The sequence below is a fragment of the Canis lupus genome, chromosome 16 (assembly GCF_003254725.2).
Source record: "Canis lupus dingo isolate Sandy chromosome 16, ASM325472v2, whole genome shotgun sequence".
In the NCBI taxonomy this organism is placed as follows: Eukaryota; Metazoa; Chordata; class Mammalia; order Carnivora; family Canidae; genus Canis; species Canis lupus.
Genome location: NC_064258.1, coordinates 37,383,307 through 37,400,135, shown reverse-complemented (window position 1 = coordinate 37,400,135; position 16,829 = coordinate 37,383,307).

Sequence of the window (16,829 nt, the reverse complement as noted above, 5' to 3'; positions counted from 1 at the left end):
CTGAAGCACAATACAGACATAAAAAATACTAGAGGTGTGGTGGAGGGGGTAGGGTGAGGTGGAAGAGGTGTGGCTGAAGGGGGAGGGGAGCTTTTTGTTTGTGGCGAAGCAGCATAGTTTTGGATGCATGTGCTTACCAGTTGAGTGATTATAGAAGTGGCAAAACTATGGCCTTTGGCTAGAGATCTGTGTGAAGTACGGCAGCGAGCAATGTAAGTATCTTAAGGACTACTCTGGGCACGGTGGACAGCAAGCGGTCTAGAAGTAGGCATGTTCTAGCATGTTGGAGAACTATGAAGCCAGAGGGGCTACAGCAGAAAGAGCAAGGAAGAGCATGGAAGGAGAGCCTGCTGCCAGACCAAGTCCCATAAGGACTTGGGATCCTATGCAAGCATGATGGCACACCATTTGTGATGGCATTGGGCAGGGTAGTGGCATGATAACGTTGGTGTTTAATAGAATTACTCTGGAATTTGAGTGGCAAATAGGGGAGTGTAATGGATCCTGGGGTCTGGTGCTCAATATCTCTCCCCACCTCTTTCTAAAGAACCTCCCTGGGGACATCTGGGTGGCTCAGTGGTTGAGCGTCTGCCTTTGGTTCAGGTCGTGATCCTGGGGTCCTGGGATCTAGTCCCACATCTGGCTCCCTGCATGGAGCCTGCTTCTCCCTCTGCCTATGTCTCTGCCTCTCTCATGATTAAATAAAATAAAATCTTTAAAAAAAAAAAAGGACCTCCACATCCTGCAGAGACTAGAAAGCTAAAAACCATATCTCCTGTGATAGAAGTTCTGCCAATCAGATGCATTTGCATGAGATCTAGTAAAGGTACAGGCCCTGAGCCATTTGGTTTTTCTATTTTCTGCTGGAAAGTCTCCTTTCCAGGAGAAGTGGCTTCTCCTGATCATGGTGGCTTTGTGTTTGTGGTAAAGCAGCATAGTCTGGGATGCCTGTGCTTACCAGTTGAGTGATTATAGAAGTGCCCAAAGCTCCCTTGGTAGCCTGGTTCTACAGTGGATCATCAAAGTTTTTATGGGGGCTCAAACTGGCATTTGTTTCTTCAGTCTTCTACTGATTCTACAAGCCATTAAAATGGCTTCTAGTAGATTTCTTTCTGCTACACCAATAAGATTAGATTCTGGTCTCCGCCTCAACATAGGGGGCCAACAGAGGAAAACAGAAGCCTAATTAGGAGGCAACTATTTATTCTTGCAAGAGAGATGATGGTGGGATGCTGCAGGTGAGGGTGATGAAAAGTGTTTAATTCAGAATATATTTTAGAGGTGGAGCCCCCAAGATTCTGATGGATCGGTTGCTCAGTGGAAAGAGATTGAGGATTGTCAAGGATGATTACAAAGCTTTTGAACCTGGGCAACTGAATTAAATGTGGTACTATTTTTTTTAATTACAAACTTTGGGGGTAGGCCAGGTTTGACGGGATAAAATATGGAATTTAATTATGGGCAAGTATAAAATGCCTATTCAATATTCGCATGGATATATAATAATAGACAGGTGAACACGAGAGATCAAAATTTATGGGAAAGGTTAAAACTGGAATATATAAATCTGGGAGTCATCAGTACACAAATACTATGGATGAGACTGCCTGTAGAGGAATGGTGGAGGGAAGAGAAGAGAAGAGAAGAGAAGAGAAGAGAAGAGAAGAGAAGAGAAGAGAAGAGAAGAGAAGAGGAGGGGAGGGTGAGGACTATGTAGCAAAACTGAGCTCTAGACATTTGAAAGAGGAAGATGATTGAGCAAGAGAGAGAGAGAAGCAGCAGTGAGGTAGGCAGTGTCCATGCTCTCCAGCCAAAGACACCAGGAATATGCCCGTAACTGAACAAAGTTGAATTTATTACTTATTCCAGCAAGGGAAACACACCCCATATGGGGAACCATGGATGTCTCAATAGGAGTATTAGAAAGATTTGGGCTTGTATCAGGCGACTTTGGGGATTGAAACAGAACTTTTTGGTTTAGATGAGATGCTGTCAGGAAGGCAGGAGATTTCTATGACTGGATTTCTGCACAAATCTATGGAGAAGAAGGGAAGGGTAGAGCCAGGGCAAGGCTGTAATTGATACAGAAGCAGCAGTCCCTTGGAGTAACCAAGGTAGGGGGATGTTTGTTATTTTGTAGGTTTAGACAATGTTCACATGTTGGGCTCCATTAAGACAGCATTATGAAGCCATTTTGTTTTCTCGTTTTGATGCCTAGTGGTCACAGAGTGACCTTGTCTGAGGTTGATGTTCTAAAAAACTGTTTGTGTTTGAGAGGAGAACACCAGGGTGCAGCTGTGAATGCAGGGCCAGCCCCTAAACTGCACCGAGATCTGACTGTCAGCATCATCAGCCTCACTCCCAGATGCCCAGGGCTGCTTTTATCTTTCTCAGACGAAAGCCAGGAGAGTATGTTGTCAAAGCCAGGAGATCAAGATGATTCAAGAAGGGAAGGGCGGCCAATTCTTTAAAACACTGCCAAGAGATCTGGTTAGATGGAACTGAGAAGTTCCTCTCAGGCTTGGAAGTATTGAGTTTTTTGGCGACTTTGACAAGAATGTGGAAGGTTAACTAGATTGAAACTTGAAAAACAAGGGCGCCTGGGCGGCTCAGTGGTTGAGCGCTGCCTTTGGCTCAGGGCATGATCCTGGGATCTGGGATCAAGTCCTGCATCGGGCTCTCTGTGAGGAGCCTGCTTCTCCCTCTGCCTGTGACTCTGCCCCGCTCTCTCTCTGTCTCTGTCTCGAATGAATGAATGAATGAATAAATAAATAAATAAAGCTTAAAAAAAACTTTTAAAAAATCTGAGTTCTAGTTTCAGCTATTATTTTAAAACTAGCTATTTGACCTTGGCCAAGTCAATTTACTTTTCTGAATCTCAGCTTTCTGTTTGTAGGATGAAGAGGTTGACCTTGATGGTGACTAAATTCCTAGGGAGGATGGTGTGGTGTAGAGTTTTTACTGTAGAACAGTGGTTCTCAAATGACCATGAATCAGAATCACCTGGAGGACTTGGTATTTGGTTGATTTTTTTATTGATTGATTGATTGATTGATTTTAGAGAAAGATGGAGTGCATGCAAGTTGGGGGGGGGCGCAGAGGGAGAGGAAGAGAGAGAATCTGCAGCAGACTCCAAGCTGAGCACAGAGCCCAATGTGGGGCTTGATCTCACAACCCCAAGACCATGAGCTGAGCCGAAATCAAGAGTAGGACCCTTAACTGAGTGAGCCACCCAAGTACCCTTGGAGGGCTTGTTAGAGTACAGTTTGCTGGGTCCCACCCCCAGAGTTTTGATTCAATAAGTCTGAGGTAGGGACTGAGAATTTGCATTTTGAGCAAGTTCCGCCATGAGGGTGCTGTGATGGCAGCAGTGAACCACTGGTATTGACAAAAGAGAAATGGACTCTGGGATCATACAGATCTGGTATTAAATCCTATGTCTGATATCTTGAGGAAGTCACCAAAACTCTTGGAGTCACAATTTCCCCAACTCTGTGAATTTCAAAAGTTGCTACTCCCCACTCCTTAGCTTTGGCAGCCTCTGTTCCCATTCTGCATCCTCTTTGAAGCAAAACTTAACATTTCCCCACAAACCAAACTCAATGTCAATTTTATTAAAAGTTTTTTTAAAGAGAGGTAGAAATGGAGGAAGTGGTTTACAATGTGATCATTTGGCAAGTAAGTTACCATTTTAAAATGCTACAAACATTTCTTTTCCATCCTGATACCTCTCCTCAGCGGCCAGCCTCTTGGTTTCCTCCTCTTCATCGATGGATGGGCACCCATGCAGCCTTTTCTTTTCCTTCTCCTCCACACTTCTTATCCTTTCTATCTTTCTCTGTTTTTGTTTTGTTTTGTTTTTAAGCAGAGCACTTTTGCTCTAGCATCTTCATTACGTACTGAAGTACTTCCATCCCATCTCAAGATCAGCTAACATTGGACTCTCAGGTGACTCTCAGAATTTATACTCAGTAACACTCAAGGGGTTTCAAAGGACATAAACATTTAGCTCGCATCCTCTAAGAAGTTAGTAGGACCATCTACCTTTATGGGAGGAATAAATAAGATATGAAACAGCCTGTTCCTAGCTTAGTGCCTGGCATACAGTATAAAAATCAGTTTTTACTCTTCCCTACTCTCAGATCTCAATTTTTGTGATTTATGATTTTAGCTCTTTATGTTCCAAGAACAGTCCTGGAAAATATCTAATTCACAGTTGGGTAGCATTCCCAAATAAGCAGTCTTACTCATCCTGGTGTTCTTTGCCCTCTCAACACGGTTGATAAGGACTCACAAGTGGGTTCTGATTACTTACACTGGTTGCCTTGGGAGCCAAGTATCAGGGAACAGGCTGATGGATCAAAGTACAGTAAAGACGATCTAAAAGGCTCTTTTGATATATTCTCGTTTCCATCTCACCATCCTTATCAGTTCCTACCCAGTAGCTACAAGATTGAAAAGCTTAAACTTAATGTTCTAGCTTAAATTCAATGTTCCAGGAGACTTTCAACCTGACAGCAGTAAAATATTTAAGTCTATTAGTCTTTTGGTTCCAGGAATTTCACAGAGATGCTTTTGTCAGATGATTTCCAGCAAGGACATATTAAGATGCATTTATCTCATCTGTCTGTGAAGACCTTGACTTAGAAACAGTTTGTTGGAGAGATTTGGCCATAGGGTCAGAGGTTTCTTTTAAACCCTCATCAGCCAGCTGATGACATTGTTTATGTCATTTGAAGCACTTACTTGCTAACAGAGATAGGAGGTAACTATTGATTCAAGATATTGACAGTACGTGGCAGGACTCGGTACTTGTAACCCAGACACTGAAATGGATTTTTAAATTAACCTCACTACACAATCTTCTCTTCAGCACCCAGATCTGGGAAAGTACTTCATTAACAATCAGATGCTGAGATAATGTTTAAAAACTGCGCCTACCTATGAGGGTTCCAATCTGGAACTTAGGGCTTGCTAAGTCACATTCAGCCACCACTCTGAATATCTCCATCACCCTCAATTATCCTAAATACCATTTCCTTCTTTGTGCTTCAGATCTGGCTCCCACATTCCCTTTGGAGATAAAGGCCTCTCTGCCTAATTCATTTTTCTCACCTCTGGAATGCACAGCCTAGTGCCTTACGCATACATGGTGGAAAGAACTCAACAAATATTTAAGTGTAAACAAGAAGTCAAATACTTACAAGATCCAGAATTTGGAGTCCACTGAACTTGTTTACAACTTTGAAATAAGAGTCTTGCACTTAGATCTCACATCTCAGGAAGCGAGCCAAAGATTTTATGTAAGAATACTCAAACTACTCCTCCCCTCTGATCTTCCGTCTTGTCACAGGAAGCACAGTGTCCTCAGAGACTGCCTTAATATATTGGAATATGTTCCTACATTCAGGGTTACATATACCGGTTCCAAAATGTTATCTTCTCAAATATAGCATGTTCCTCACTTGAGTCCTGGATCAAGAGATCATCATTTTGGATCAAGGGACATCATCTATTGACGTTTTCTTAGGAAAGGAAACTCAGCCCAGTCAACATGCACCTTGGGCCATCAAACAAACTCCCCATGTATAATAGGCCCACAAGGATATATCTGTGTGTAAGCCATAGAATCGGGGTAGCCAAGGGACATAAAACTTCTAGGATATTCCCCTACCAACCCCTTTCCTTAAAAGGCTGGATTATGTGAGGCATAATTTTAGCTACATAAATTAGTAGTTATGATGGCTAAGAAATCACCTTATCTGAGCTATTTTATTTCCTTCCTTCTTTCCTTCCTTCCTTCTTCTTCCTTCCTAAATCTGTAAGAAGGAACAAATAAGACTGTATTACTATGCTGTGCCAGGAGCTGTATACATGCAGCAGGGTCATATCTCTCTTGTTACTTTGATGCTGTTTTTTCATTAGCAAATGACATGATATTCCTGGTTGATTCCTCTGCCCAAGATTTCTATTAAGTTAATAGAAGAGATTAAATCAAGGTAATTGAAAAGATTTGTAATCCCTTTAATGCAATAATTCATTTCTAAATCTAATTACAGTGACAAGCCTAGGGCTTGAGTCATCTTCCTTCTCTGATAGGGAAGTTTTGTACTCAGCAGCACCCACATCTGAAATATCGGTAGTGTTTTCAGGCTCTGACTTTGGTAAAATAGAGTGAAAGCAGAGTTGCTGCCTACAGGTGTGCATAAGCAATAACTATTACAGAGATAACGGAGGACTTTTGGGGGAGCCTTTCCTTTCCTTTCCCCATACTCTTTGTAAATGGGCAGGCAGGTAAAGAGAGTCCCAGCTGATACATGAAAAATTCACTGCAAAAGAGCAGCCCACCCAAGCTAGAAGGAACATCATAGAAAGGAGGCCCTGTGTTTGAGGAGATGAGATTGGAGGAAGTGGGAAGGGCTGCCCCCCCTGAGGAGGGAGTTGGAGGGACCTCAGGCAGGAGAGTCTCCCTCAGTGGATAGCCTCCTGTCCACAACTTATTTTTTATTTTTTTGGAAATCATTTTGCATAGACATGCAACTGGGTATAGGAGTCTATGCTCATTCATACATCAGTGGGACTTACCCTAATCATTTTAATTTCTCAATATACTGAAAAATTGTAGGTGGGGAGGGGTTGCAGAAAGTATTATAAATGCATTCTATTTCTGATCTTTCATATAGACACCAAATTTTTCATCTAGGACATCAGTAAATTGTGAAATTATGAAATTAGCCACCAGAAGTACTGTCAAATAGAAGTTGGCAAAGATGGTTACTTCAGGGGAATGGGACTAGGTAAGAGAATCTAACTTTCCATTTTAACAGCTTCTAAAGAGGGGCACCTGGGTGGCTCAGTGGTTGAGCATCTGCCTTTGGCTCAGGTCATGAGCCTGGGGTCCTGGGATTGAGCCTTGCATCAGGCTCCCCATAGGGAGCCTGCTTCTCCCTCTGCCTATGTCTCTGTCTCTCTCTCTGTGTCTCTCATGAATAAATAAATAAAACCTTTAAAAAAAATAAAAGCTTCTAAATAATTCTAGAAGGTCACTCCTGTCAATAATAGCTTAAATAAATTGCAGTAGATCTACACCATGAAATATTATGTGGCCATTGGAAAGGGTGAGGTAAGGAAGACCTGTCTGTTCTGATGAATGATTCCAAGAGGTGGAGCTGATGACCAAAGTAGTTCCAGTACAATGTAGACGATATGATCTTATTTGTGTATGGGGGTGGGGGGGGAGGAATGCATATACATATGCAGAGCAACCTTTCTTCTCGGCTTGCCAGGATGCTCTTGGTTGGCCTTTTCTCCAAATGTAATTATTACTTGTGCTCCTTCTGCATTTGAAAGTGTCCCGGTTTAGACAGTCAATTCTGTGGTGACCTGCCCTGTCTGTGTTTGCGTTAAGTGTAGAAAGCAGTGTGCATTGGAGAAGGCAGAGGGGAGAACTTTTCTTCTTGACTGACTGTATTTCCAAATTAAATTTTACAATGAGCATGTAAAATGTTTTGGTTTGGCTTTAGAAATTTTTTTAGACAGGGATTTACAACTAATTCAGAAATACGTTCTCCTCATGAAAATTCAAATAATGCGTATAAAACAAAGTTGATCATCTCTCTTAGCCCAGCTTCCATTCCTGAGGTAAATCTATCGCCTCTTAAACGAATGCTGTATTTTTAGGTAAATGGGATCAGTTTGCACAGAGGCTTAACTTTATATCTTAGGGAACTATGCACACATCATCTTTTGCTTTTTAACTATTACCTAGCATCAATAGTGCCCTGAGCTTAATTTTGTTCCCCCAGAATTGATATGTGGAAGTCCTAATCCCCAGTACCTCAGAATGCCACTGTATTTGGAGATGGGGCCTTTAAGAGATAATGGAGTTAAAATAAGGTCATTAGGGTGGGCATCTGTATTAGCACATCAACACAGGGGAAAGACACATGGAGGAGACAGCCGGCTGCAAGCCAAGGAAAGAGGCTTGAGAAGTTACCCCAGCTGACATCTTGAGCTCAGACTTCTAGCTTCTAGACCTGTGAGAAAATTATCTGTTGTTTAAGTCATGCAGTACACAATTTGGGGAATGTAGTTACAGCAGCCAGAGCAAACTCATACACATAGTAACAAAGTACTCTAACTTACCTAACTGTCTAACCATTGCCTTATTGGACATTTAGAGGGTTTTTTCCCCTTTCCTTTTTTTTTTTTTTTTGACTATTACAAATAATGCTACTGTGAGACTTCTTGCACACTGTTCTTTGTGCACCGTTGTAAGACTTTCTCTTTGTGCACCTGTGTGAGAATTTCTCTTTGATACATATCAAGGAGTGGAATTACTGGGTTGAAAGTATATTCATCTTTTAACATTTTTTTAAATCCTGCTAAGTGGCCCACAAAAAAATGTCTGTAAAATGTTACTGCTACCAATACTATAAGGATTTATTTCTTTGCACTGTCAACCATGTACAATAGAAGCCATTTTTTAAAAACTGCCAAATTTGGAGGCAAGGAATTCTCAAATTTGGTATGTATTTTATTATATAAATTTCCCCTAAATGTTTGATGGTTATTGATTTTTTATGTGGAGTTTTGTATTTTTTAAAAAATCATAGCCTGTCTGTAAGGATTGTCAGGATGTGGTTGGGATGTGCTACCGGGTCGTGAATGCCAGTGGTAGGACTTCTGGACTTGAGGACAAGTGGTTGTGCAGCATGTCACTTGGCACCAGTGGGAGATAGGAAGTGGCTGACTGGCCTGGATGCTCTTTCTGCTCTTCCCCAACCATTACCTGATATTTGCCCCACGGCTCCCTCCAGCTCTTCAGTCAACCACTCAAGGTACATTTCAATCCAACTTCTATCGCCATGCTCTCTTCCTTAGATTTCAGGCCATGATCTTTCAGCCAAACATCCCCTCTCCTTTTAGGGGTTTTTCATAATTTCTGTTCTGTTGAGAGCATACCAGCTTGTTTGCTGGATGCCTTAAAACAATACACGACACGTGTACACACACATACTTCAGCCTGCCATCTTTCCCTCATCTGCCTCTAGGAGTGCATTCGAGAAGATAGATATGGATTTAAATCATTTCAGGAATTGAAAACCAAGTGGCATCCAGAATGACCTCCTGGCTGTGCTCAGTGTGCATTGAATGGTTTATGATGTGTATTTTTTTGGACAATTTGGCCCCCAAACAAGTGAGCCAACCACTTCATCCAATGCTTAACTAAAGAAACCACAATCTGTTCCAATGATGGAGGGATAGCTGGTCTGGGCTTACAAAGTAACCATAGGCTGATCTTCAGTGTGAGATCTTCCTACAGAATTCTCGGTGGCAATTTCAACTATGGGATATTTTACCTTCGTTGTGAACTTTAGAACCCACTGCTAACAAGAAAAAGGTGTAAAAACATTGTATTTACATGATCACTTATGATTTTTAACTATAATATTTTAGAGGAACGTCTAGTTGAGACAGACTGGAAGAAAAGTTTGCTTGAGGGGCAAGACCTGGAAAGAAATGTGATAGTGATTTTGGAGTGTGGAAACAATGGGTTGGAGACAGTGGCAGGTGAGAACCCTGACTGCACTTAGGGAAGTGGGAGGTGACATTTCTACCCAGAGCCTCCTCAGGAGCCCCATAAACTGAGTTGGAATGAAAAAGGACTTCGGGGCTATTACAATCTTTGAAATTATATTTATTATTGAGAAGTATATTCTAGATTCCAACAACAATCTTTATGTAGGAAGAGTATTGACTAATTATTTGTGTTTCTGCTTCCAGATTCCTGCCAACAATTGAATATTGATTTTTGCCATCTGTAACTTAGTGTGTCTCTCAGATTTGTTTCAACCAAATAATTGCTAAAAACGAACTTATCCAAATCTCAGATTAAATGTTAAACAGGGCAGAACAAAGACGAGAACTGCATGGTGCTTTGAAAGAGGGCACTTTACTTCCTGTAGTTTATAATCCTTACAATTTTAGAGATAAAATGATATTTCAGAATATCGAATGCAGCACTCCTATTGATGAGAAACAGCGACCTGAGAAGTGGTTTCAAGGGCTTGCAATTCATTTTTCATTTATTCAAGATATGTGTGTGTGTGTGTGTGTGTGTGTGAGTGGTTTAATCTATTACATGAACTTACTATTAGTGGAAAAGCCCAGATCCTTCCTTGATGCCAAGATCAGTGCTCTTTTTCACTGATTGCTCTGACAATGAATCATCAATCATCATTGTTTGAGTACAGATATTTATACAGCTCTTAGAGTCTCTACGTTACTTTCATCTACCTGCAAGGATATCATGGACTGTCTAATACACATTTGGTTGATATTAAGATAAAATTGACTATAGCCATCTCCTAAAAAGGAAATGATTTTGTGGGTTTAACTTGGCATGGCTTGTGTTTTAATGAACTTGTTGGCTCACTCCATCCGCAGTCCTGTTCCATTCTCCTTCTGTTCACCCAATTTAGGAACTCTCGTCCATTGTAATGACTCCCTAATGTACATCATCGCTTCCTTCATTTCCGCAAGGTTTCAAACTTTTTCTTCCCATGTATACCACAGAACTCAAACAACATACTGAAAACCACTTTTTATTCTGCATTTCTACTATGTTTGATGTTACAGCACAATTTGCTTAATATTTTGGGCTGAAAACCTGAAAGGTTTCAATTTCCTACTTTACCTATTTTGTTTATCAAGCTCATTTTATCTTGTTTTGATAACACAATAGGCTCTTAACCTATTTCCATGTGTCCTTACCTGTGATGTGTAGTGTGGTTTTCCTGCACAATCTCCAATCTCCAGAGTGTTCTTTCTACAACACCAATCCAGTTTTTGCCAGATTCGGTGGCTGTGGAAACATTATTTTGCAGCATGCTAAAAGATTTTTGATGAAAAAAGCTGCTTGTTCTGGTAAGCAGAATTCTAAACCAGATCCTCAAGATTCCTGGCCCCTGGTTATTCAATCAAATACTAATCTCCTTACTGCTGTGAAGAGATTTTGCAGATGTAATTAAGGTCCCACACCAGTTGACCTGAGAATAGGCAGATTGTCCTGGTGGGTCTGACCTAAGCTCATTAACCCCTGGCCAGAGAAGAGAAGAGAGAGATGTGCTTTGGCTGGCCTAAAAGAAAGCAAGTGTCTGTTCTGGAAACTGTCTGGGGGTTGCTACGTGGAAGGAACTGAAAGGGATCCCTAGGAGTTCAGAGCAACTCCTGCTCAACAACCAGCAAGGAAATGGAGACATCAGTTTTTCAAAAGCAAAAAAAAAAAAACCCTGAATTCTTCCAACAATGAGAATGAACTTGGTGGTGGATTTCCCTCCAACCCTGGAGTCTCCATCTGAGAACTTAGCTCGGGCAATACTTTGACTTCAACCTTGTGATAACCTGAGCAGAGAACCCGATCTTGCCACGTTAGACTTTTGACCTGCCGAACTGTGAGCTAGTAAAATGGGTTTTGCTTTAAGTTGCTAAACTTGTGGTCATTTGTTACACGATGATAGAAAACTCGTACATATATTCAGTTTTCTTTTGGAAATCCTGAGCTAAACAAAGTTAACAAATTTCCTCAAGAATTCTCCAGTGCATATAATGCTCATTAGGGTTCTTTGAATCTCCAAGAAGAAAATACATTATGATGTATTTCCTAAACCACAGACACCAGTCTGAGATGCTTCTCATTTAGTCATTCTATTTCCTCACTTTAAAACCTGTAATCAGGGGGGAGGAGCAAGATGGCGGAAGAGCAGGGTCCCCAAATCACCTGTCTCCACCAAACTACCTAGAAAACCTTCAAATTATCCTGAAAATCTATGAATTCGGCCTGAGATTTAAAGAGAGACCAGCTGGAATGCTACAGTGAGAAGAGTTCGCGCTTCTATCAAGGTAGGAAGACGGGGAAAAAGAAATAAAGAAACAAAGGCCTCCAAGGGGGAGGGGCCCCGCGAGGAGCCGGGCTGAGGCCGGGGCGAGTGTCCCCAGGACAGGAGAGCCCCGTCCCGGAGGAGCAGGAGCTGCACCGACCTTCCCGGGGGAAAGGGGCTCGCGGGGAGGTGGAGCAGGACCCAGGAGGGCGGGGATGCCCTCGGGCTCCCGGGGACAGTAACAGCAACTGCGCGCCCAGGAGAGTGCGCCGAGCTCCCTAAGGGCTGCAGCGCGCACGGCGGGACCCGGAGCAGCTCGGGGGGGGGCTCGGGGGCGGCTCCGCGGAGGGGGCTGCGCGGCCCCGGGAGCAGCTCGGAGGGGCTCGGGCAGAGGAAGAGGCTCCGTGCGGAGGGGGCTGCGCGGTTCCAGGAGCAGCTCGGAGGGGCTCGGGCGGCGGCTCCGCGGAGGGGGTTGCGCGGCCCGGGAGCGCGAATCCACCAGCGCAGGCTCCGGAGCACAGGGCGCCGGGACACAGCCCAGGATCCAGCCTCCCCCGGGACAGGCAGAGACCGGGAGGGCCCAGGACAGCAAGGACGCTCCTGCCCCGAGCTGAGCAGATCAGCGGCCCCGCCCCGGAGCCTCCAGGCCCTGCAGACGGAGAGCTCCGGAGCTGAATCCAGGTTTCCAGAGCTGCCCCGCCACTGGGGCTGTTCCTCCGGGGGCCTCACGGGGTAAACAACCCCCACTGAGCCCTGCACCAGGCAGGGGCAGAGCAGCTCCCCCAAGTGCTAACACCTGAAAATCAGCACAACAGGCCCCTCCCCCAGAAGATCAGCTAGACTGACAACTTCCAGGAGAAGCCAAGGGACTTAAAGAACACAGAATCAGAAGATACTCCCCTGTGGTTCTTTTTTTTTTTTTTTTTGTTTTTGTTTTTGTTTTTGTTTTTGTTTTGTTTTGCTTTTTGATTTGTTTCCTTCCCCCACCCCCTTTTTTTCTCCTTTCTTTTTCTTTCTCTTTTTCTTCTTTTTTTTTTCTCGTTTTTTTTTCTTTTCTTCCCTTTTTTTTTCTCTTTCTCTTTTCTTTCCTTCTTTCTCTCCTCTCTTTTTCTCTTTTTCCCAATACAATTTGCTTTTGGCCACTCTGCACTGAGCAAAATGACTAGAAGGAAAACCTCACCTCAAAAGAAAGAATCAGAAACAGTCCTCTCTCCCACAGAGTTACAAAATCTGGATTACAATTCAATGTCAGAAAGCCAATTCAGAAGCACTATTATACAGCTACTGGTGGCTCTAGAAAAAAGTATAAAAGACTCAAGAGACTTCATGACTGCAGAATTTAGAGCTAATCAGGCAGAAATTAAAAATCAATTGAATGAGATGCAATCCAAACTAGAAGTCCTAACGACGAGGGTTAACGAGGTGGAAGAACGAGTGAGTGACATAGAAGACAAGTTGATAGCAAAGAGGGAAACTGAGGAAAAAAGAGACAAACAATTAAAAGACCATGAAGATAGATTAAGGGAAATAAACGACAGCCTGAGGAAGAAAAACCTACGTTTAATTGGGGTTCCCGAGGGCGCCGAAAGGGACAGAGGGCCAGAATATGTATTTGAACAAATTCTAGCTGAAAACTTTCCTAATCTGGGAAGGGAAACAGGCATTCAGATCCAGGAAATAGAGAGATCCCCCCCTAAAATCAATAAAAACCGTTCAACACCTCGACATTTAATTGTGAAGCTTGCAAATTCCAAAGATAAGGAGAAGATCCTTAAAGCAGCAAGAGACAAGAAATCCCTGACTTTTATGGGGAGGAGTATTAGGGTAACAGCAGACCTCTCCACAGAGACCTGGCAGGCCAGAAAGGGATGGCAGGATATATTCAGGGTCCTAAATGAGAAGAACATGCAACCAAGAATACTTTATCCAGCAAGGCTCTCATTCAAAATGGAAGGAGAGATAAAGAGCTTCCAAGACAGGCAGCAACTAAAAGAATATGTGACCTCCAAACCAGCTCTGCAAGAAATTTTAAGGGGGCCTCTTAAAATTCCCCTTTAAGAAGAAGTTCAGTGGAACAGTCCACAAAAACAAAGACTGAATAGATATCATGATGACACTAAACTCATATCTCTCAATAGTAACTCTGAATGTGAATGGGCTTAATGACCCCATCAAAAGGCGCAGGGTTTCAGACTGGATAAAAAAGCAGGACCCATCTATTTGCTGTCTACAAGAGACTCATTTTAGACAGAAGGACACCTACAGCCTGAAAATAAAAGGTTGGAGAACCATTTACCATTCGAATGGTCCTCAAAAGAAAGCAGGGGTAGCCATCCTTATATCAGATAAACTAAAATTTACCCCAAAGACTGTAGTGAGAGATGAAGAGGGACACTATATCATACTTAAAGGATCTATTCAACAAGAGGACTTAACAATCCTCAATATATATGCTCCGAATGTGGGAGCTGCCAAATATATAAATCAATTATTAACCAAAGTGAAGAAATACTTAGATAATAATACACTTATACTTGGTGACTTCAATCTAGCTCTTTCTATACTCGATAGGTCTTCTAAGCAAAACATCTCCAAAGAAACGAGAGCTTTAAATGATACACTGGACCAGATGGATTTCACAGATATCTACAGAACTTTACATCCAAACTCAACCGAATACACATTCTTCTCAAGCGCACATGGAACTTTCTCCAAAATAGACCACATATTGGGTCACAAATCGGGTCTGAACCGATACCAAAAGATTGGGATTGTCCCCTGCATATTCTCGGACCATAATGCCTTGAAATTAGAACTAAATCACAACAAGAAGTTTGGAAGGACCTCAAACACATGGAGGTTAAGGACCATCCTGCTAAAAGATAAAAGGGTCAACCAGGAAATTAAGGAAGAATTAAAAAGATTCATGGAAACTAATGAGAATGAAGATACAACCGTTCAAAATCTTTGGGATGCAGCAAAAGCAGTCCTAAGGGGGAAATACATCGCAATACAAGCATCCATTCAAAAACTGGAAAGAACTCAAATACAAAAGCTAACCTTACACATAAAGGAGCTAGAGAAAAAACAGCAAATAGATCCTACACCCAAGAGAAGAAGGGAGTTAATAAAGATTCGAACAGAACTCAACGAAATCGAGACCAGAAGAACTGTGGAACAGATCAACAGAACCAGGAGTTGGTTCTTTGAAAGAATTAATAAGATAGATAAACCATTAGCCAGCCTTATTAAAAAGAAGAGAGAGAAGACTCAAATTAATAAAATCATGAATGAGAAAGGAGAGATCACTACCAACACCAAGGAAATACAAACGATTTTAAAAACATATTATGAACAGCTATACGCCAATAAATTAAGCAATCTAGAAGAAATGGACGCATTCCTGGAAAGCCACAAACTACCAAAACTGGAACAGGAAGAAATAGAAAACCTGAACAGGCCAATAACCAGGGAGGAAATTGAAGCAGTCATCAAAAACCTCCCAAGACACAAGAGTCCAGGGCCAGATGGCTTCCCAGGAGAATTTTATCAAACGTTTAAAGAAGAAATCATACCTATTCTCCTAAAGCTGTTTGGAAAGATAGAAAGAGATGGAGTACTTCCAAATTCGTTCTATGAAGCCAGCATCACCTTAATTCCAAAGCCAGACAAAGACCCCGCCAAAAAGGAGAATTACAGACCAATATCCCTGATGAACATGGATGCAAAAATTCTCAACAAGATACTGGCCAATAGGATCCAACAGTACATTAAGAAAATTATTCACCATGACCAAGTAGGATTTATCCCTGGGACACAAGGCTGGTTCAACACCCGTAAAACAATCAATGTGATTCATCATATCAGCAAGAGAAAAACCAAGAACCATATGATCCTCTCATTGGATGCAGAGAAAGCATTTGACAAAATACAGCATCCATTCCTGATCAAAACTCTTCAGAGTGTAGGGATAGAGGGAACATTCCTCGACATCTTAAAAGCCATCTACGAAAAGCCCACAGCAAATATCGTTCTCAATGGGGAAGCACTGGGAGCCTTTCCCCTAAGATCAGGAACAAGACAGGGATGTCCACTCTCACCACTGCTATTCAACATAGTACTGGAAGTCCTAGCCTCAGCAATCAGACAACAAAAAGACATTAAAGGCATTCAAATTGGCAAAGAAGAAGTCAAACTCTCCCTCTTCGCCGATGACATGATACTCTACATAGAAAACCCAAAAGTCTCCACCCCAAGATTGCTAGAACTCATACAGCAATTCGGTAGCGTGGCAGGATACAAAATCAATGCCCAGAAGTCAGTGGCATTTCTATACACTAACAATGAGACTGAAGAAAGAGAAATTAAGGAGTCAATCCCATTTACAATTGCACCCAAAAGCATAAGATACCTAGGAATAAACCTCACCAAAGATGTAAAGGATCTATACCCTCAAAACTATAGAACACTTCTGAAAGAAATTGAGGAAGACACAAAGAGATGGAAAAATATTCCATGCTCATGGATTGGCAGAATTAATATTGTGAAAATGTCAATGTTACCCAGGGCAATATACACGTTTAATGCAATCCCTATCAAAATACCATGGACTTTCTTCAGAGAGTTAGAACAAATTATTTTAAGATTTGTGTGGAATCAGAAAAGACCCCGAATAGCCAGGGGAATTTTAAAAAAGAAAACCATATCTGGGGGCATCACAATGCCAGATTTCAGGTTGTACTACAAAGCTGTGGTCATCAAGACAGTGTGGTACTGGCACAAAAACAGACACATAGATCAGTGGAACAGAATAGAGAATCCAGAAGTGGACCCTGAACTTTATGGGCAACTAATATTCGATAAAGGAGGAAAGACTATCCATTGGAAGAAAGACAGTCTCTTCAATAAATGGTGCTGGGAAAATTGGACATCCACATGCAGAAGAAT